Genomic DNA, 21,804 nt, shown 5'->3' with positions numbered 1-21,804 from the left:
CATTTCATTTTAGTTCCATCAAAATTGCTACATCAAAATGTCATGTAAATGTAACTCTTTCATATCTGTTTTTCCTAATCTCCTTTGCAAACACTTAGAACACAGATGCATCCCTTTTAAAATGCTTTCTTTCCTTGAAGTCTTTGTGTTTTAAACCTTAAATCTAAGTTTAGAATGTAAAGCTTGTTTCTCTTTAAGTTCAACTACTAACAAGCTATAGTGTAGAAATAGTTTGGAAGTCAAGAAGATTCTTCCTACTGAATGATCCCAACATCAGACCTTGAACTAAGCCAACTCCGACAATGAACATTTCATTGGCTCATCACGTACGACTGGGTTGAAAAGGTAACTACCTTAGACCAAGTTCCCAAGAGGAAGAACCTGAGACAGATTCCTGTGTCTGTGATTTACTAAGGAAGGAGCTGTCAGGAGAAACCTGTAAGGGACTGAGAGAAGCAGGATAAAACAGGGGAAGAAGCCATCAAAAACATGGACTTAACTGGTAATTAACCTCCTCCAGGTTCCACATGCCACTCAGTCACATGAATTTTGCCTGAGCTGTGTCTCTGTGAGATGAGGGGGCTGGACTTTTGTACCACGTGCTAGCCAGGTGTTGTCTGTAGCTTTCCCTCAGTGAAGCAAGGCTGCAGATTGGCCATAAAGAAGTCACTTCCCAGCCAAGGAAGTTCTGGCCAGTTCTCAGGGAAGGGGGCATCTGGGAGTTGTTAGCAGTGGCTGGAAGTGGATGAGTCATCCCAGGAAAGGTTCAGGATGGGGTAGTAGCAGCATTCACTATGGTGGTCTCAGTACTTGCCATCTGCTGCTGATGCTGCTAAGTCGCTTCAGTCATGTCCGACCCTGTGCAACCCCAGAGATAGCAGCCCACCAGACTCCCCCGTCCCTGGGATTCTCCAGGCAAAAACACTGGAGTGGGCTGCCATTTCCTTCTCCAAGTGAAAAGTGAAAGTGAAGTCGCTCAGTTGTGCCCGACTCTTAGGGACCCCATGGACTGCAGCCTACCAGACTCCTCCGTCAATGGGATTTTCCAGGCAAGAGTACTGGAGTGGGGTGCCGGTGCCTTCTCCAACTTGCTGCCTAGGTACCTCCAGTTGCTCCTAGGAAGGATGGTGCAGGTTCAAGGTAAGCACAGGTGTTATTGATAGCCACTGGAGCATCAGTGAAAGGAACTAAAAATTCTAAAAACATGATTTGCCTGAAAAGTTAGTATTTTGATCCATTGTCAATTTTCCCATGATCATCTTATTATTAGCATCCAGGCAAGCTGATCAGGATCAATATTCACCTCTACTGGTGCTGGCAGGAGCTGCCCACAGAGAATTCCTGGGGGCTGAGATTCAGAAACACCTTCACAGCTGCCTGCTATAAAGAAAGTTCCAGTCTACTGAGCATCACTGATCAAGGCACTTAGGTGATGTTCACAGTAAATGACACTGACTCTGTACTTGACACTTGTATCTAAATTTCATGCGTCTGTTCTTTCCAGACAAGATAAAATATTTTCGTTTTGTTGGTGACTGACAATAATCACTACAACTGCCTCCTTGAGATATCCATACAAGCAGACTCGACGCTTTATATTCATGCCTTTAAACATGCCTATAAAATTTGGCATGTGTACATAACTGCATACTTTTAATAAACATAAGTATATGTTGCAGGGCAATTTTAGGAGTTGAGGCAAACTTGTGTGCAGATTTTGGTCTTGATGCTTTGTAGCTAAATTTGGCCAAGTCATTTAACTTCATCAGGATTCAATTTTCTTATCTTGAAAAATGTGAATAAAACTAATCCACACCCCACCCCCAAGGATGGACATTGCCTCACATGATAAAACAGAGAAAAAAACTCGCACTGTATCTGGCAAGGAATCCTTGAATCCCTGTTGTTCCTCCTCTCCCATTCAGAAAGTGGGCTGGTGCTTTTTTTTTTTCCTTCTCTCTTGTCCTTCAAAGGATCTCATCTGAGCTAAGGCTGGTGCCAGGTTATCTTCCTGTGATATCTGTTTGCAGTCTGTCTTCACCTGCTCCAAGTCCTCAGGACCCTCTCAATGTCTCCAAAAAAGGGGAAAAAAAAGAAAGAAATTACCCCCACGGCAACTGTATTAGAGAGAATTATAACACTTCCTGAGTCTTCCCAAAAGAAAAGGTGGCAGTGTCCACACCCTCCCCTTGCGGCTGTTCTGAGCAGTCCTGGCTGCAGGCGACAGCTCCGGCCACCCCCACAGGGTCTCTGTCTGGCTTCTATTGTGCTCCTTCCTGTGTGTGTGTGTGTGTGTGTGTTTTAACTAACACTCCGAACACTTATTAAAGTGTTTCTTTCCAACAAATGTAATTTTCTGGTGAGAGGGGTTCTAATTAAAAAAAAAAGAGAGAGAGAAAGAAACCCTTATTATTGGTAAGAAGGCAAGCGGAGGGGCAGGTGAATTTAATACAAAACAGCTTCCTTGGCTAGGGAGGAAAACTCTTTCTACCAGTAATTTGTGATCTGGAGCTCCTCTTGCTTTTAGGGTCTAAATAACTGTGTAAACTTCATTTGTTTCATTTGGAACATGGCTGTCATTTTCTATCAGGAGGAAAAGGAGAGAAACTCCCCCTGCGAGTTCATCCCCCCATCACCTATCAGCCTCACGGGAACAAGCATCCTGCTTGTCTGTCCCTGCCCAGGCCCTTCATCTTAGAAACTGCATCTTAATTATAGCCTTTAAAGGGCTGCTTCATTCCAGGATCAATATGTCTGACAAAAAGCGAGCTCAGCTAAAAGCTCATTAATTCACATCTGACTAACTCAGGATTTGTGATTATTTTGGCAGGGGCTGAGCTTAAGTTTACCTCTGCTATTGCTGCTTACAAAGGTTTGGTCTGGCCAATTAACTGAGAAGAACAGAATTGCCAGCAAAGTATTTAGAAGCATCTATTTGCACGGAGATAACAGGCTGATTGTAGCTTCCAGATTGCTAAATTCCAACTAGGCAACCCCAGTTAACCACTATTTTGTATTAGCATTCTGGCCTCACAAACTGCAAAGTACACTGCCTCAAAAAATATATACAGATCCACTAATTTTATTGCCTTCTAGCTTATGCCTTTCCAGTGGTCATGTTTGGATGTGAGAGTTGGATTATAAAGAAAGCTGAGCGCCAAAGAATTGATGCTTTTGAACTATGGTGTTGGAGAAGACCCGTGAGTGTCCCTTGGACTGCAGGGAGATCCAACCAGTCCATCCTAAAGGAAATCAGTCCTGAATATTTTGGCCACCTGATGTGAAGAGCTGACTTATTTGAAAAGACCCTGATGCTAGGAAAGATTGAAGGCGAGAGGAGAAGGGAAAAACAGAGGATGAGATGGTTGGATGGCATCACTGACTTGATGGACATGAGTTTGAGTAAGCTCCAGGAGTTGGTGATGGACAGAGAGGCCTGGCATGCTGCAGTCCATGGGGTTGCAAAGAGTGGGGCACAACTGAGCTGAATTGAGTTGATGTGTTTGGTATATCATATCACATCCTCCATCCTGCCTGATTTCAGTTGCAACTGCAGTGGGCATGTCCATGTGGAACTAACCCAGCTCCACAGGCAGCATCCACTCTCCAGCAAGAGGTGTGCATGGTCCCTCCCCTTTTTGCTCAGGGCCTCCTCCGAACCCTTAGGAAAGGCAGGACAGAAGTTTAGGATGTTAATACCTGTGGGGATGATGCTTCACCAGTGGAGGTGCTGGATCTATTGTTGGACATTTGGGGAGCCCTTCTTCTGGGAAGCCCAGCTTCTCAGAAGTCCTGGCAGGAGTGAGTCCCTCTGGCCAACAGCTGGGACCTTAATCATTGTGTTTATGTTGGCCTGTCTAACTCCCCTTCTTCATATCATCATTTTTGAAATAAACTACCTGGCTCCAGTCACCTTTGGGGGAAACTTAAACTAAGGCATCCACTTCTTCAAAATTATATATGAAGCTATGTATTTGAGATGCTTGCTCTTTCCTTGCTAAATGCATTCCTCTCCTGTGCTTCATGGGTTTCAGTTCAGTTTAGCTCAGTTGCAAAGTCACGTCCAACCCTTTGCGACCCTATGGACTGCAGCACACCAGGCTTCCCTGTCTATCACCAACTCCCGGAGCTTACTCAAACTCATGTCCATTGAGTCAGTGATGCCATCCAACCATCTCAGCCTCTGTCGTCCCCTTCTCCTCTTGCCCTCAATCTTTCCCAGCATCAGGGTCTTTTCCAATGAGTCAGCTCTTCACATCAGTTGGCCAAAGTATTGGAGTTTCAGCTTCAGCATCAGTCCTTGGAATGAACACCCAGGACTGATCTCCTTTAGGATGGATTGGTTGGATCTCCTTGCAGCCCAAGGGACTCTCAAGAGTCTTCTCCAACACCACAGTTCAAAAGCATCAATTCTTTGGCACTCAGCTTTCTTTATGGTCCAACTCACATTCATACATGACTACAGGAAAAAGCAGGGCCTTGACTAGATGGATCTTTGTTGGCAAAGTAATGTCTCTGCTTTTTAATATGCTGTCTAGGTTGGTTATAACTTTTCTCCCAAGGAGCAAGCATCTTTTAATTTCATGGCTTCAGTGACCATCTATGGTGAATTGGAGCCCCCAAAAATAAATCTGTCACTGTTTCCACTGTTTCCCCAGCAATTTCCCATGAAGTGATGGGACCAGATGCCATGATCTTCGTTTTCTGAATGTTGAGTTTTAAGCCAACTTTTTCATTCTCGTCTTTCATTTCCATCAAGAAGCCCTTTAGTTCTTCACTTTCTGCCATAAAGGTGGTGTCATCTGCATATCTGAGGATATTTTTCCTGGCAATCTTGATTCCAGCTTGTGCTTCATCCAGCCCCGTGTTTCTCATGATGTTCTCTGCATATAAGTTAAGTAAGCAGGGTGACAATATACAGCCTTGACATATTCATTTCCCTATTTGGAACCAGTCTGTTGTTCCATGTCCAGTTCTAACTGTTGCTTTCTGACCTGCATACAGATTTCTCAAGAGGCAGGTGGTTTGGTATTCCATCTCTTTAAGAATTTTCCAGAGTTTGTGGTGATTCACACAGTCAAAGGCTTTGGCATAGTCAATAAATAAGAAATAGATGTTTTTCTGGAACTCTTTTGCTTTTTCGATGATCCAGCAGATGTTGGCAATTTGATCTTTGGTTCCTCTGCCTTTTCTAAATCCAGCTTGAACAACCGTAAGTTCAGGGTTCACGTACTGCTGAAGCCTGGCTTGGAGAATTTTGAGTATTACTTTACTAGCATGGGACTTCCCTGCTGGCTCAGAGGTTAAGGCATCTGCCTACAGTGCGGGATACCCGGGTTCAATCCCTGGGTCAGGAAGATCCTCTGGAGAAGACAACCCACTCCAGTACTTTTGCCTGGAAAATCCCATGGATGGAGGAGCCTGGTAGGCTATAGTCCATGGGGTCACAAAGAGTCGGACATGACTGAGTGACTTTACGTCACTTCACTTCACTAGCATGTGGGATGAGTGCAATTGAGCAGTATTTTAAGCATTCTTTGGCATTGCCTTTCTTTGGAATTGGAATGAAAACTGACCTTCTCCAGTCTTGTGGTCACTGCTGAGTTTTCCAAATTTGCTGGTATATTGAGTGCAACACTTCCACAGTATCATCTTTTAGAATTTGAAACAGCTTAACTAGAATTCCATCACCTCCACTAGCTTTGTTCATAGTGATGCTTCCTAAGGCCCACTTGACTTCATATTCCAGGATGTCAGGCTCTACATGAGTGATCACACCATCATGATTATCTGGGTCGTGAAGATGTTTTTTGTATAGTTCTGTATATTCTTGGCACCTCTTCTTAATATCTTCTGCTTCTGTTAGGTCCATAGCATTTTGGTCTTTTATTGAGCTCATCTTTTCATGATATATTCCTTTAGTATCTCTAATTTTCTTGAAGATAAGTCTAGTTTTTCCCATTCTATTGTTTTCCTCTATTTCTTTGCATTGATCATTGAGGAAGGCTTTCTTATCTCTCCTTGCTAGTCCTTGGAACTTTACATTCAAATGGGAGCAGTGACCCCAAAAGAGATTGACCCATACTTGCCCATGAGTGTCCAGGAGTCTCCAGTGGAGATGTGGGTCAGTGATGGACTGTTACAGGGTTGGGGACACTGAGTGTAGCAGTATGTGCATGGGACCTATTGAAGGAGGTGCCATTATCTTCATTACTTTCACCATAGTTTGGCCCCAGGTAAACAACATGGAGGGAACACAGCCCTGCCCATCAACAGAAAATTGGATTAACAGTTTACTGAGCATGGCCCCGCCCATCAGAACAAGACCCAGTTTCCCCCTCAGTCAGTCTCTCCCATCAGGAAACTTACATAAGCCTCTTATCTTTCTCCATCAGAGGCCAGACAGACTGAAAACTACAATCACAGGAAACTAACCAATCTGATTACATGGATCACAACATTGTCTGACTCAATAAAACTATGAGCCATGCCAGGTAGGGCCACCCAAGATGGATGGATAATGTCGGAGAGTTCTGACAAAACGTGGTCCACTGGAGAAGGGAATGGCAAACCACTTCAGTATTCTTGCCTTAAGAACCCCTGAACAGATGAAAAGGCAAAAAGATAGGACACTGAAAGATGAACTCTCCAGGTCGATACGTGCCTAACATGCTACTGGAGATTAGTGGAGAAATAACTCCAGAGAGAACGAAGAGATGGAGCCAAAGCAAAAACAACACCCAGTTGTGGATATGACTGGTGCTGGAAGTAAAGTCTGATGTTATAAAGAGAAATGTTGCATAGGAACCTTGTATGTTAGGTCCATGAATCAAGGCAAATTGGAAGTGGTCAAACAGGTGATGGTAAGAGTGAACATTGGCATTTTAGGAATTGGAGAACTAAAATGGACTGGAATGGGTGAATTTAACTCAGATGACCATTATAGCTATTATTGTAGGCAAGAATCCCTTAGAAGAAATGGAGAAGCCATCATGGTCAACAAGAGTCCAAAATGCAGTACTTGGATGCAATCTCAAAAACGACAGAATGATCTTTGCTAGTTTCCAAGGCAAATCATTCAATATCATAGTAATCTAAATCTATCCCCCAACCAGTAATTCTGAAGAAGCTAAAGTTGAACGGATCTGTGAAGACCTACAAGACCTACTAGAACTAACACCTAAAAAAGGTATCCTTTTCATTATAGGGGACTGGAATGCAAAAGTAGGAAGTCAAGAAATACCTGGCATAACAGGCAAATTTGGCCTTGGAGTACGGAATGAAGCAGGGCAAAGGTTAACAGAGTTTTGCCAAGAAAATGCACTGGTCATAGCAAACACCCTCTTCCAACAACACATGAGAAGTCTGTACACATGGACATCACCAGATGGTCAACACTGAAATCAGATTGATTATAGTCTTTCCAGCCAAAGATGGAGAAGCTCTATACACTCATCAAAAACAAGACCGGGAGCTGACTATGGCTCAGATCATGAACTCCTTACTGTCAAATTCAGACTTAAATTGAAAAAAGTGTGGAAAACCACTAGACCATTCAGGTATGACCTAAATCAAATCCCTTATGATTATACAGTGGAAGTAAGAAATAGATTCAAGGGATTAGATCTGATAGACAGAGTGCCTGATGAACTATGGACGGAGGTTTGTGACACTGTACAGGAGACGGAGATCAAGAACATCCCCAAGAAAAAGAAATGCAATATGGCAAAATGGTTGTCTGCAGAGGACTTACAAGTAGCTGAAAAAAGAGAAGCAAAGGGTAAAGGAAAAAAGGAACTGTATACCCATTTGAATGCAGAGTTCCAAAGAATAGCAAGGAGAGATAAGAAAGCCTTCCTCAGTGATCAACTCATGGGTTTAGGACTGTTTTTTGGTAATGATATCAAAAGAGTAATGTTGACCTTCTTTTTCCTTTTCTGCGTTTAACGCACTCCTTCCTTTCTTCCTACTGCCCTTTGCTTGGGTTCCCACAGTCCCCTCCTCAGTCCTCTAGCCAGTTCTCATCTATTGTCTGCCTCCTCCTTTTCTCCAGTATCAGCTTAAATTACCCACTTCGACTTTATCCTCTTTCCAGTGTTCTGTTTCTTAGTGAAAGTGAACCTGCTCAGATAGTAAAGAATTCCTGCAATGCAGAAAACCCAGGTTTGGTCCCTGAGTTGGGAAGATCTCCTAGAGAAGGGAATGGCTACCAATCCAGTATTCTTGCCTGGAAAATTACATGGACCGAGGAGCCTGGCAGGCTACAGTCCACGGGGTCACAAAGAGTTGGATATAACTGAGCAGCTAACACTCCACACTGTCTGTTATTAACACAATCTTTATGAACTAATATAGTAGATGGATCCCTGTCAAAAGGACTCACTTCTTTTTATGTTATTCTGAAGCTAGAAGTGTGCGGTTTCAATACTTTGGCCACCTGATGTAAAGAACTGACTCACTAGAAAAGACCCTGATGCTGAGAAAGATTGAAGGCAGGAGGAGAAGGGGACGACAGAGGATGAGATGGTTGGATGGCATCACTGCCTCGATGGACATGAGTCTGAGAGAGCTCCGGGAGTTGGTGATGGACAGGGAGGCCTGGCATGCTACAGTCCATGGGATCACAAATAGTTCAACATGACTGAGTGACTGAACTGAACTCTAGGAACTTGGGATCTTTCCATTTTTTTTCAAACCATGTGTAAATCTGAGCAGATGTAGATGCCAGAAATGCTCCTGCCTTCTTGAGGCTTATTTATCTCAGGGTTTGAAACATCACCATCACATTGTTCTTTGAATTCCTTAGATCTTCCTCCTTTATCTTTTGGATCTCCTCATCTTCCTACTCTTCAACTCACCGTCACTCTCAGTACGATCCAGTGACCAGTAACATACGTAACACTTGGGAGTCTTCTAGAAATGAAGACTCTCTGTCCCACCGGATCCCAAAATTTGCAGTTTTCAAAGCCCCTTGGGTGATTCATATGGACATTAAAATTTGATCCATACTGCAAGGGTTGGCAGTTTCCTCGGTTTCCAAAGCTGTTTCTAGTTCTTGGTTTCTGCACTCTCAGGACATGTCTTTCTCAGCAGCTGCTACTGTCTAGGAACTGAGGACTACAGCAGCCTCTTTCCAGCTCTCTTCCCAGCTCATTTTCATTTGAGCAGCTCTTCAATCGCCCACTGAGCATCCACATCCAGGTGTCTCAGAGGGAGCCCAACTCAAGATACAGAAGTATAGACACCCCAGTGAGGCTGGTGCAGGGGGTAAGCCTAGCCAGTATCTAGGCTGTCTAGGGCTAACCTACATGCTGATATCAGTCGGGACCAATTTCAAACTAGTTCAGATGATCATTTGTTGCTGTGGGGAAAAAAAGAATCATTTCTTCTTTCCTTGAATTCAGAGCCTAGGAACTTTTTATTTTTAAAAAACAAATGAGTTTCTTAACTCACATCTAGTCCTTTCAAAACAGCAACAGCAACAACAACATCACAACAACAGCAACCTTATATAAGGTTGGAGGAAATTTCCTCTTCAGGGCCAGTGAAGCTATGCCCTTGCTACTGGGGATATTTGTAGCCACACACATTATTGGAAATTGTCCTAGGCTGAAGTAGGAGGCTGATTTCCTCAAAGGTGTGCCCCCTCACAGGAAGTGGCCTGTGGCCAGTGACGAGATGACAAAGAGATACCGAAGTCCAGTCCTCTCATCTCAATCTAGAACGACCCTGAGGGCTCCTTCTGGCTCTCGTAGGACCAGCTGAGGACTCAACTGCAGCCGTACTGTGGATCAGACTTCTCCTCCTGCCAGTACTGCCATCCTCTCCCCCACAGGTCTATCTCCCTAGAGAGCTTCCCAGTTCAGAGCCTGTGTCCAGGGAGCCCAACCCATGACTCTACTGCTCCCTCACCCCTCCCCGTGGTACTCAGTCCATCAGTATCCATCTGGCTGCTTAAACTGGGCAACTGGGAGTGATTTTTGACTCTTCCCTCCATTTCAGGCCACATACTAGGATGTCACCATTGCAGTGATTCCTCCTTCCATCCTTGTGACTCTTGCCCTTCTAAAAGCTTTCCATCTGTTATCTGGATAATTGCAACAGCCTTATAGCTTAATTCCTCACTGAAACCATGATAATGTTTCTAGATTTTTTTTTTTTAATGATGGTATCATTTATAATTCTTCAGTAGCTTCCCATCCCCTCAGTATAAAATCCAAACATCTAAAGACACCCTGTGACTCCTGCTCGGTTCATTCCACACCAAGCTTACCTCTCGGAGGAGTTGTTTCATTGTGCTGCTGCAGGTTGTCAGATTCTCTCCATTTATTGAAGTGCCCTCTTTGATGCCAAGGTTGTGTTTTTCTATTCCAGTATCCCTGCAGCCTTGTTCAAGGTGTGAAATCTTGTAGGCCCTTGACTGAAAGTTTCCTGTGGGCATCTATTCAATTCCCCTTTGTGGGTTATTCCTCCCATATCACCCTTTCTAAATTCATGAAGTGAAACCATTTTGCTGTTTGCTTATGCATCTCACCTGTCGGGTACTTTTACTTCTTAAGAAAAACCATTTACACTTGACGGCATGATGATCCATGAGGAATTTGCTGGGGTGACCGGGTAACCAGGATTTACAGCACTCTACTGATGTGATTCTTTTTACGCATCCTGTAAATTTTAGTTATAGCTACACTTGTCTGTGGCCAGTGTGGACAAGCTGGCTCCTTTTTGTAATTTCATAGTCACAATAAGGTCACAAATCTCAAGCTGCCTTTTTTTCTTTCCCCACAACCTATTGCCTGAAGCCATACAAAAGGCTTTCAACAGAAAATGTCAGTGTTAATAGACAGTCCCTCTAAATGAGCCAAGCAGTCCTATTTCAAGGTTATGTGATGTCCATCCCCATCTTTTGCCTAAAGGCTCAGGACTGAACATCTGTGAGGCTTTTCTCTATGACCAAGTGACCACACCTTTTCATATCTGTAGGGCAAGTGTGCAGATATGAGAATCAGATATTAGTTCCATCTGTATGCCTCCTCCAGACAGTCACTAGTCTTGGAGAAGAGCCATACGACCATACACGGAGATGTGCTCAGTCTTCTTAGATGTAGCAGACATCTTTTATGTTACTACCTTGTATCTCACCCAGTGATTCACTCTATGCTTGACCTAAAATTATTCTTGGAGATTTTGGTATTTAAAAAATAAGCATTGTATTTTAGAACAGCCCTATATGTTACAAGAAATGTATTTTCCTTTTTGTATCTTGGACACAAAATTGCTTTTGGTTGTTCTCTTTAACTACTCAACTGAAAAATAATGTATTCTCAAAACATACTTACTAAATGAACAAATGTCTTTAGTGACTGCACAATGCCTCAAATCATATACAAGGTGAGGGCAAAAACTTTTGGTTCTGTATATTAATTGATTTTGTACTTTGCTTGTTGAACAGATGATTTTGAAAGTCAAAAGTGAGACTGATCATTATTACCACTTTTGTGAAAATGTTGCTGTGGCAAAGAAAAGAAATACCCAATGGCCGAATTGGGAAATGAGAACTTAGATCAACATCATTTCCTGTCTCCCTATAAAGCAGTATTGAGATGGGGTATTTTTCTCTCTACCGTAAGAAGTACTGAAAATAAGCAATACAACTTAGCTCCTTGTTCCAGAAAGACTTCTTCCAGGAAGATAAGAGTGTAAGCAACAGAAGTTACTTAAATGTCCTGACCAACAGAGTGCTTGTCAAGTGTCTCCTCTAAACCCTCACCGGTTTTGCTGAGCCAGCCAAAGCTATTACGTCATACACTCTGTCCAGACCCAATCAGTTCTGTATCTTCCTAGTGAAAGTGAAAGTTGCTCAGTCATGTCTGACTCTTTGTAATCCCATGGACTATGCAGTCTATGGAATCCTCCAGGCCAGAATACTGGAGTGGGTAGCTGTTCCCTCCTCCAAGGGATCTTCCCAACCCAGGGTTTGAACCCAGGTCTCTTGCATTGCAGGCAGATCTTTACATCTGAGCTACTAGGGAAGCCTTCATCTTCCAAATCACTTTAAAACTGACCCACTGAACCCTAAGACCCCACTCATATCATCCCTTTCTTTTTCTCAATTGAGACACTAAGTCCTGTAAAGTTAGTATTCTACTTTCATGCAACATGTCTAATAATCTTAGCTTCCTCTGATTGGTAAGTTCTTCTTATCATCTTTTGGGGAAAAGATAGTTGGCAAAAGGGGCTGAAAAAGAAACTGAATGCACTACTTTGGGGAGTTTTTAATATAGTTTACATTGTAGAATCTAACATAGCTCTTGCATTAAAAAATATTTATACTTAAATCATCTCTAGTAACAGAAAACTTTCTAAGATCATTTTTTGTTATTTTCCTCCTTAGACAAATTAATCACAAAGTTCTCTCTTATTTCAGCTAAATTCCATCTCCTTTGTACATTAACCTCTGAAAAGCTCATGACAGGCTTGTGAAAAAAAATCTGATTTGTGCTTTTTTATGTGCACTTTCCGGAAACACAATTGCGATAATTCTTCACTTGAGAAACTTAAAGAGGATGGGAACTTACAACCATTCATTCTCATATATTAAAAAAAAATACAGATGGTTCCTTAAAGGCCTCAATTTGACAACAAAACACTTTTAACAAAAATCTAAGGAAATGTTTAGTGATGAGATTTATTACCAAATATCTAAATTCTAGTGACAGCCATTTTAAAAAATTGCAAGCTACAGTCGGTGACTGGGAAAATCTGTCCCATGTCTCCACTTACTTTTTCTCCTGTCACCTCTTTCCAAAGACACCGCACAGAGAGTTTGGGAGGTGGTTTTTTATGTCAGTGAATAATGATGTGGGCTTATGGGATGGTGAGTAAATTGTTTTTCTCAAGCTAGGTAAATTGAATTATGCCTTTGATCGATAGTGTCTGCATTTCTTTTTTCTTTTACTGTGGTAATATATATATATATATATATCTCATAAAATTCTGTATCTGCATTTCTAAGTCACACTCACTTTTTAAAACTGCTTAGCTAATCTGGACTTGACCAATGTCTGGCCACTCTGGGTCATCGTCAAGAGTGGCCACAGTGAAGCTGATCAGAAGGAAATCTGGGGAGGGACAAGCAGAATCACCATTTTACTCTTCACATACTCCAAGGAGGACACCAATTTGCATGACCTGCCCACCTCCTTAATGTGCGTCACCCATCTGCCATAGCCAGACCTCTTTGTGTTTTTACTCAGAGACTTGTGGCCAGGGCATTATTTGCCTGGGGGGAATGGCTACTGCCCTTCAGTCACTAAGTCCTGATTGACTCTTTGCAACCCCGTGGACTGTAGCCCACCAGACTCCAGGGAGTTCTCCAGGTAAGAATACTGCAGTGGGTTGCCATTTCCTTTTCTAGTAGGGGAATGGGAGAAGCGCTGATACAGATGATTTCAAATTATGTTCCATGAAGAACTGGTCTTTCAAGCAGAAACCATGTGTGAGCATGTCTTAGACCGTGAGAGTTACTTCCACCAAAGAAGTGCAGTATTTTTATTCTAACACAGTAGTGTTAATGAAGAAAGTTTTGTTTTTAATAAAAGGCCAAAGGGTTCTTGATAAAATATTTAGAAGCTACCAGTCTGTTTCCATACTATAGTAAATTAACATCCAATTCCATTTAAGCTTTTTCCTATCCAAATTCATGGACACCATCAAGTCTGTGTGCAGACCTAGGTGGTTCACAGATTCCAGGCTGAGCCCCCTGTCTTAGATCCACAGCTGACTGTTACCTGCCGAGAATCTTCCTCAGTTCATGTTAGTTCAGTTCAGTCGTTCAGTCATGTCCGACTCTTTGCGACCCCATGAATCACAGCACACCAGGCCTCCCTGTCCATCACCAACTCCCGGAGCTTACTCAAACTCATGTCCATTGAGTCAGTGATGCCATCCAACCATCTCAGCCTCTGTCATCCCCTTCTCCTCCTGCCCCCAACCCCTCCCAGCATCAGAGTCTTCCAGTGAGTCAACTTTTCGCGTGAGGTGGCCAAAGTACTGGAGTTTCAGCTTTAGCATGGTTCCTTCCAAAGAATACCCGGGGTTGATCTCCTTTGGAATGGACTGGTTGGATCTCCTTGCAGTCCAAGGGACTCTCAAGAGTCTTCTCCAATACCACAGTTCATGTTACCTGCCCTGTAATTCTACATGATGCCATGTTTCATGCCTTTGGGCTGTTTCTTCCAGGGCTTCATCTACCTGTTGGGTCAATGTCACAGCATGGTCCCCGTGGTCCTCTCCTGATGGCCTTCTACTACCTGTGGAGTCAGATGTCATATCCTCAACAAGTCTCCCCTGACTCCTTTATCTAAGTAGTAACTCCCCCCATCCGATCACTCTCTTTCCTTCTACCCAACTTTACTTGTCTTTACAACTGCATTGAACTCTCTAAAATGTGTATTAAATGATGCACTTGTTTGTTGAGACTCTCTTGCCCTAGAATAGAAACCCCACCAATGCAAAGAAAGCGTATGTCTTTCAGCTGTATCCTCAGTGCCAGACCATTCAAGGGCTCTTAGTCATATACAGAAAACCTGTGATCCTACTTCACAACTTCCTAGATTGTTTGTTCTCTCATTGGCCACAGTGCGGGTTATTCATGCTCCATGTCATGCTAGATCCTTCTTGTAGAGATTACAAAGCCATGGGGAGTTCAGCCTCCTTCCCTCCTTCCTTTCCCTAAAGAAAAGGAAATTCTGACACACACTCTCTCCTGCCTTGCTTTTTATCATGGATAGTGGGGCTCTGTTCAATAAGTAGACTCCCATTCACCTTATGCAAACAGAGTGATGAAAACAGGAACTTTGTTACATTGTTAAAAGAATGTCTGGTTCTGTTCACCACCTTAGCATCCTACAGTTACCAATTAAGGGGAGAAAAGACCCCTCCAATCTGAAATCCTGGGTCTCTACTGTGCCCCAGTCTCCTAGAGCATTGTACTTAAATTGCCCAAAAATAATTTTAAAATATTTCAATTTCTTACTCGTGTCAAGTCAAAACCCACTTTAAGCTCCTATTTTAGAAAGAAAAATGTCTTTTCTTTCTTGTTCTAAAATTGCATCACTTCACCAAAATGCCTCTAAATTCTTTATCCACAAAACTCCACAGACACTCAAGTTACATGGAAGCTTCTCTTTCTTCCATTCCCTAAATCACTCTGACTCACCTCCCAAGTAGAATCCCAGCCTGACTTACACCTATCAATTACTTATTTTATCTATCATCTACCTACCTACCTACCTACCTATCTCTCTATCATCTATCTGAACATGACTACTGGAAAAACCATAGCTTTGACTGTACAGACCTTTGTCTACAAAGTGATGTCCCTGCTTTTCAATATGCTGTCATAGCTTTCCTTCCAAGAAGCAAGCATCTTTTAATTTCAGGGCTGCAGTCACCATCTACAGTGATTTTGGAGCCCAAGGAAATAAAATCTATCACTGCTTCCACTTTTTCCCTTCAGTTGGTCATGAAGTGATGGGACAAGATGCCGTGATCTTTGTTTTTTGAATGTTGAGTTTGAAGTCAGCTTTTTCACTATCCTCTTTCACCTTCATCAAGAGGCTGTTTAGTTCCTCTTTGCTTTCTGCCTTTAGAGTGGTACATCTGCATATCTGAGGTTGTTGATATTTCTCCCCACAATCTTGATTCCAGCTTATGATTCATCCTGCCTGGCATATCACATGATGTACTCTGCATCGATGTTAAATAAGCAGGGTGACAATATATAGCCCAGATGTACTTCTTTGCCAATTTTGAAACAGTCTGTTGTTACATGTCCAGTTCTAACTATTGTTTCTTGATCTGCATACAGATTTCTCAGGAGTCAGCTAAGGTAGTCCTGGTATTCCCATCTCTTTAAGAATTTTCCACAGCTTGTTGTGATCCACATAGTCAAAGGCTTTTAGCATAATCAAAGAAGCAGAAGTGGATGTTTCCTGGAATTCCTTTGCTTTCTTATGATCCAACAAATGTTGGCAATTTGGTCTCTGGTTCCTTTGCCTTTTCTAAACCCAGCTTGTACATCTGGAAGTTCTTGTTTCATGTACTGCTGAAGCCTAGCTTGAAGGATTTTGAGCATAACCTTATCAGCATGTGAAATGAGTGCAACTGAATAACAATGAAAATTTATCTATCCATCCATCCATCTATCCATCCTTCCATCTATCTATTATCTATTAGTTACAAACCACTTAGTAGTTTAAAACAATCATTTTCTAGTCCAAAATATCTGTTCCAAGATATTTATTAGCTATAAATAAAAAATAGTAACTTTAAAATGGAGAAATCAGAAAGAAACCACCTTGATCAGTAGATTAGGGTGAGCAGCCAACTTCAAATGCTGCACTTTCTGATATATTGAAGGGAAAAGGGTTTCACACCATTCATAAAGTGCAAAATCTTAGCCAAATTCAAATTGAAGGACAAATAACTGACCAGTCCTCTTCAAAACTGTCCAAGTCATGAAAGAAAAGGAATGACTGAGGAACTGCTATAGATTAGAGGAGACTGAGAATACATAAACCAAATGCAACGTGGAATGTGGGACTGGATACTGAAACATAAAAAAGACACAAGTGAAAAAAATGGGTGGAATGTGGTAGGTCTCCAGCTGATAGTGTCAGTTTCCTGGCTCTGCTCACTGCAGCATGGTGACATACAATGATGATTAGGGGAAGCTCAGTAAGGAGTCTGTGGACACTTTCTTTACTATTTTGGCAACTTTTGTACAAATATAAAATTATTTCAAAATTAAAAGTTAAAGACATGAAGTGATGTATTGCATTTCACCCTGTGGTTGTTGTCCTGGGTGATTCCTTTGTCTCACCTGGGCTCACAGATGTGGTGGCATTGATCTGGTGGCTTGGCTGGATGCTAGCTCATCTGGAACAGGGGACCACTGAGAATTTCTCATCATGGGACATTTCATCCAGGGCTGCTTCTTAATATCGAGGTCTCAGGAAATACTTTCAAGTTGCCAAAGGCTTAAGCTATAAGCCTCCAATTTCCTACCCTTGGCATTGTACACCAATTCTATCTTATACTGCAGGTCAAGCAAGTCCTGAGTGAAGACCAGGTTCAAAGGATAGGAAAATAGACTTCACCTGTAGAAAAAAGACCCTCCTCAGTGGCTCAGTCACATTTCAAAGGGCTGTGCACACAGGATACCCAAGGGCCTGATGAACACCAGGGCACCTCCCTCCACACTGCAGTCACATCTGCATCACTACATGTAATCCTTGGGGAGTATGGGCATTCTCCCACCCTGGATCATCTTTCTTCATGCAAACATTCTCATGGAATATAAGTAATTCCATTTATCATACATCTCACTGGAGAATATATTGTATGTGTGTATATGCAACTATGGGTGGCTTGTGTTTTGCATTTTTAGGTTTCTTTTATTTTGTGGAAGCAAACTTGATTTTCTCACCATTAGTTAAATTCTGTGATTATAACACAGATGGTTCCAATATGTGTAAGGACGAGGGCTGGGTTGGAGGGCAGGGAGTGAGAGGTTCACTATTTCACTGTCCTATTCACCAAAGATAACTCCAGAGAGAGGATCACTGAGTTTTCACCAAAACATTTATACATTTAAGTGGCCCAGTCTCCCTTTCTTCCCTAGGGTTTTGTTGTGTTACATTCAGAAAATGTTTTGCTTAAAAAAAAAAAAAAATATTGTCATATAGTTGATTTACAATGTAGTGGTAATTTCAGGTATACAGCAAAGTGAATTAGTTATATTGATACCTATGTTTATTGTTCTGTTGTTTTTTTTAAAGATTCTTTTTCTGTATAGGCCACTACAGAGTACTGAGTAGAGTTTTCGGTGCTATATAACAGATTCTTAATAGTTGTCTATTTTATCTGTAGTAGTATGTTATGTCAATCCAAATCTTCCAATTTATCCCTCTCCCCCCATCCTCTGATGACCATAAGTTTGTTTTCTACACCCGTGATTCTACTTCTGTTTTGTAAATAATTTCATTTGTACCCTATTTTATAGATTTGACATATAAGCAGCGATATTATATGATTATTTCTCCTTCTGTGTCCAACTTACTTCACTCACTATGACAATCTTTAGGTCCATCTGTTTTACTGCAAATGGCATTATTTTGCTCTTTTTATGGCCAAGTAATACTCCATAGGGTATGTGTGCCACTTCTTCTTTATCCATTCCTCTGCTGATGGATGTTCAGGTTGCTTCTGTGCCCGTCTGCTAAGCTGCTTCCATTGTGTTCGACTCTGCAACCCCATGGACTATCGCCCACCAGACTCCTCTGCCCATGGGATTCTCCAGGCAAGAATACTGGAGTGGGTTGCCATGCCCTCCTCCCGGGGATCTTCCTGACCCAGGGATCAAAACCTAGTTTCCTGAGTCTCCTGCATTGCAGGTGGGTTCTTTACCCACTGAGCTACCTGGGAACTATGTCCTGGCTATTGTAAATAGCGCTGCAATGAACACTGGGCACAAAAACAGAAATATAGATCAATGGAACAGGATAGAATGGTCAGAGATAAATCCATGCATCTATGGTCATTTAATCCATGGCAAAGGAGGCAAGATTATACAACGGAGAAAAGATAGTCTCTTCAATAAGTGGTGCTGGGAAAACTGGACAGCTGTATGTAAAAGGATGAAATTAAAACACTCCCTAGAACTGTATGCAAAAATAAACTCAAAATGGATTAAAGACCTACATGTAAGATTGAACGCTATAAGGAAAACATAAACAGTACACTCTTTGACATAAATTACAGAAAGATCTTTTTTGATCCATCTCCCAGAGTAATGAAAATAAAAATAAACAAATGGGATCTAATTAAACTTTAAAGCTTTTGCACAGCAAAGGAAATTATAAACAAAACAAAACTCTTCAGAGTGAGAGAAAATACTTGCAAATGAAGCAACAGATAAGGGATTAATCTCCAAAATATACAAACAGCACATCCAACTCAATATAAAAATAAAAAAAGCAAATAACCCAATCAAAAAAAAAAAAAAGGTGGAAAATCTAAATAAACATTTTTCCAAAGAAAAAAATAGAGATGGTCAAAGATTACATGAAAAGATGCTCAACAACACTAACTATTGCTGTGTTTACTTGCTAAGTCATGCCTGACTCTTTGACTCCATGGACTGCAGGCAGCTAGATTCCTCTGTCCATGGGAATTCCAGGCAAAAACACTGGAGTGGGTTGCCATTTCCTTCTCCAGGGGATCTTCCTTACTCAGGGACTGAATCTGAATCTCCTGCATTGGCAGGCAAATTCTTTATTGCTGAGCCAACAGGGAATATTTACCCATTGTTGGAAAAGTGCAAATCAAAACTACAGTGAAGGATCACCTCTCATCAATCAGAATGGCTATCATAAATATAATCTATAAACAAGTACTGAAGAGGGGTGGATAAAAGGGAACTCTCCTACATTGTTGGTGGGAATGTAAATTGGTGCAGCCACTATGGAGAAAGTATTGAGGTTCCTTAAAAAACTAAAAATATAGTTACCATATGATCCTGTAATCCCACTCCTGGGCATATATACCCAGAAAAATCCATAATTCATAAAGAAAATATTTTGCTATAAGTAAAGTCATATGGTGGGTAAAAATCAACTAGTAACTGAACACGAAAATGGAAATCAATAGTTTTCTATAGAACAAGGAGGAAATAAAAAATTGGAAAGAGAACTCATTATCTATGTTCAGAGTAATCAGAGTTTAGAAGGAAATCTACCATTGGTTAAATAGACAAGGGCAAATGATGTGTCTCACAGAGGATTGTTATTTGTGATTTGATACATAAAGGGTATTATACTCAGAGGTATTATACTCCAATTATGAGCCCTTATGGAAAATGGAAACAGCACACACTTTATTTTAATTGAAATTTGTGTTCAAATAGAAAATAAAAGTGAATTATATTAAAAGACCTGCATTTTTGGTCTGTCTGAGCCCAATAATAAGGCTAATGTGTTTTCCCTTATCAAGGTATGTTTTGATGTTACTTAAAAACAGACTCTGTCTGACCTTATTTCCATGCAAATAGAATAGCAATTTCCACTTTGGTCTAAGTCTCCCCAAGAGTTAATCCATCAGGAATGTCCTGCCTCATCTGTCTTCCAGACACAGAATGACAAAAAGTAGAGTCACAGACAACCGATGAGACCCCAAGCAAATCTGCGCTCTTCAATACTTTTAAAACTTTGAAATCAGGATAACCTTTCCAAGGAGAAGCACCCCTCATTTTAAATTATGTTAACATTTTTCCAAGATACCACACTTCATTTATGTCCTTCGCCTGAAAAACTGAAACCCTTTGAAACAGGAAATGAAAAAAGCCCTCTGCTTTCAGTCCAGGAGCTGGGAGGTGGGGATCTTATCATATCTTCTAGCTGCTCATACAGTGAAAAGTCACAATGTAAATATGTAAAAGAGTGTCCTTGTGGATATAACAGAGGAAGGGAGGGTGGGATGAACGGAGGAAATAGCATTTACATATATGCACTACCATGTGTCAAATGGCTTTCCCGGTGACACGAGTGGCAGAGAATTCTCCTGCCAATGCAGGCAGGTTTAAGAGATGTGTAAGTGTGACCCCTGGGCTGGGAAGATCCCTGGAGGACGTCATGGCAACCAACTCTAGTATTCTTGCCTGGAGAATCCCCATGAGCAGAGGAGCGTGGAGGGCTACAGTCCTTTTAGGTTTGCAGAGTCAGACGCGACTGAAGTGACTTAGCGTTCATGCATGCATGTGTAAATTAGCTAGTGAAAATTTGCTGCATAGCACAGGGAGCTCAGCTAGGTGCTCTGTGATGACATAGAGGGCTGGGATTGGGGGTGGAAGGGAGGTTCAAGAGGGAGGGGGTTTATGTATATGCATGGCTGATTCACATTGTTGTACAGCAGAAACTAACACAGCAGTAAAAAACAATTATACTCCAATTAAAAAAAGATGTAGGTGATTTTGATGAGATAAAACTTCCCATGGCTGGGTGTATAGATTTGAATATTATATAAATGTATGTGTGTGTGTGTATTACCAATCAGGAAAATAAATAAATCAACACAATGAAAAGTTGTTATCAACAAAGTATGGGGAGATGGAAGGGCTAGTCTTTGACCAACTAGAAATAAGAGAATTGTCAAGTGGAAACAATGGAGAATTTAGACTAGAAGACCTAGGTCAACCACTTCTTTTTATAACCTGAGAGTTTTTACTTCACTGAGCCTTATTTCCACTTCTGTAAAAGTAGGGATAAAATGTTGTTATTTATATTTTATTAGAAAGGCTAAAATAAATGAGATAGATGTGTTATACGTGAAAGTATTTCTGTTCTCACATTGAACCTTGAATAACATTAGAAGCTTTTCCTTTTGCTGTTAGGGCTCCCTAGTTTACCTCTGTGCAATTCTAGAGTCTCACATTTTATTTTTCATTCTGTGGTGGAGCCTGCCTTAAGTGTGAGAAATTAAGACTTTCTTGAATCACAGGAAAGGTTTTATAGACAAAGCATGACTAAAAACGAAAGTGACAAACCTACATTTACACTGGAAGTTTACTATACAAAGCATAGTTCTCTTGGAGAACTAGACACCTTGAAAATTTTAATTTCAGAGTACAATACCCATCTGTGGCCTGGTCTTTCAATAAACATTTATTGAGTGCCTACAGTGTGCCTGAAGCTGTATCCAAAAAAGTTCATGATTAGAATACAATCAATGAATGATAATAGTCAC

This window comes from Bos indicus x Bos taurus, chromosome 13 (genome assembly GCF_003369695.1).
Source record: "Bos indicus x Bos taurus breed Angus x Brahman F1 hybrid chromosome 13, Bos_hybrid_MaternalHap_v2.0, whole genome shotgun sequence".
In the NCBI taxonomy this organism is placed as follows: Eukaryota; Metazoa; Chordata; class Mammalia; order Artiodactyla; family Bovidae; genus Bos; species Bos indicus x Bos taurus.
This window is presented reverse-complemented; position numbering follows the sequence as displayed.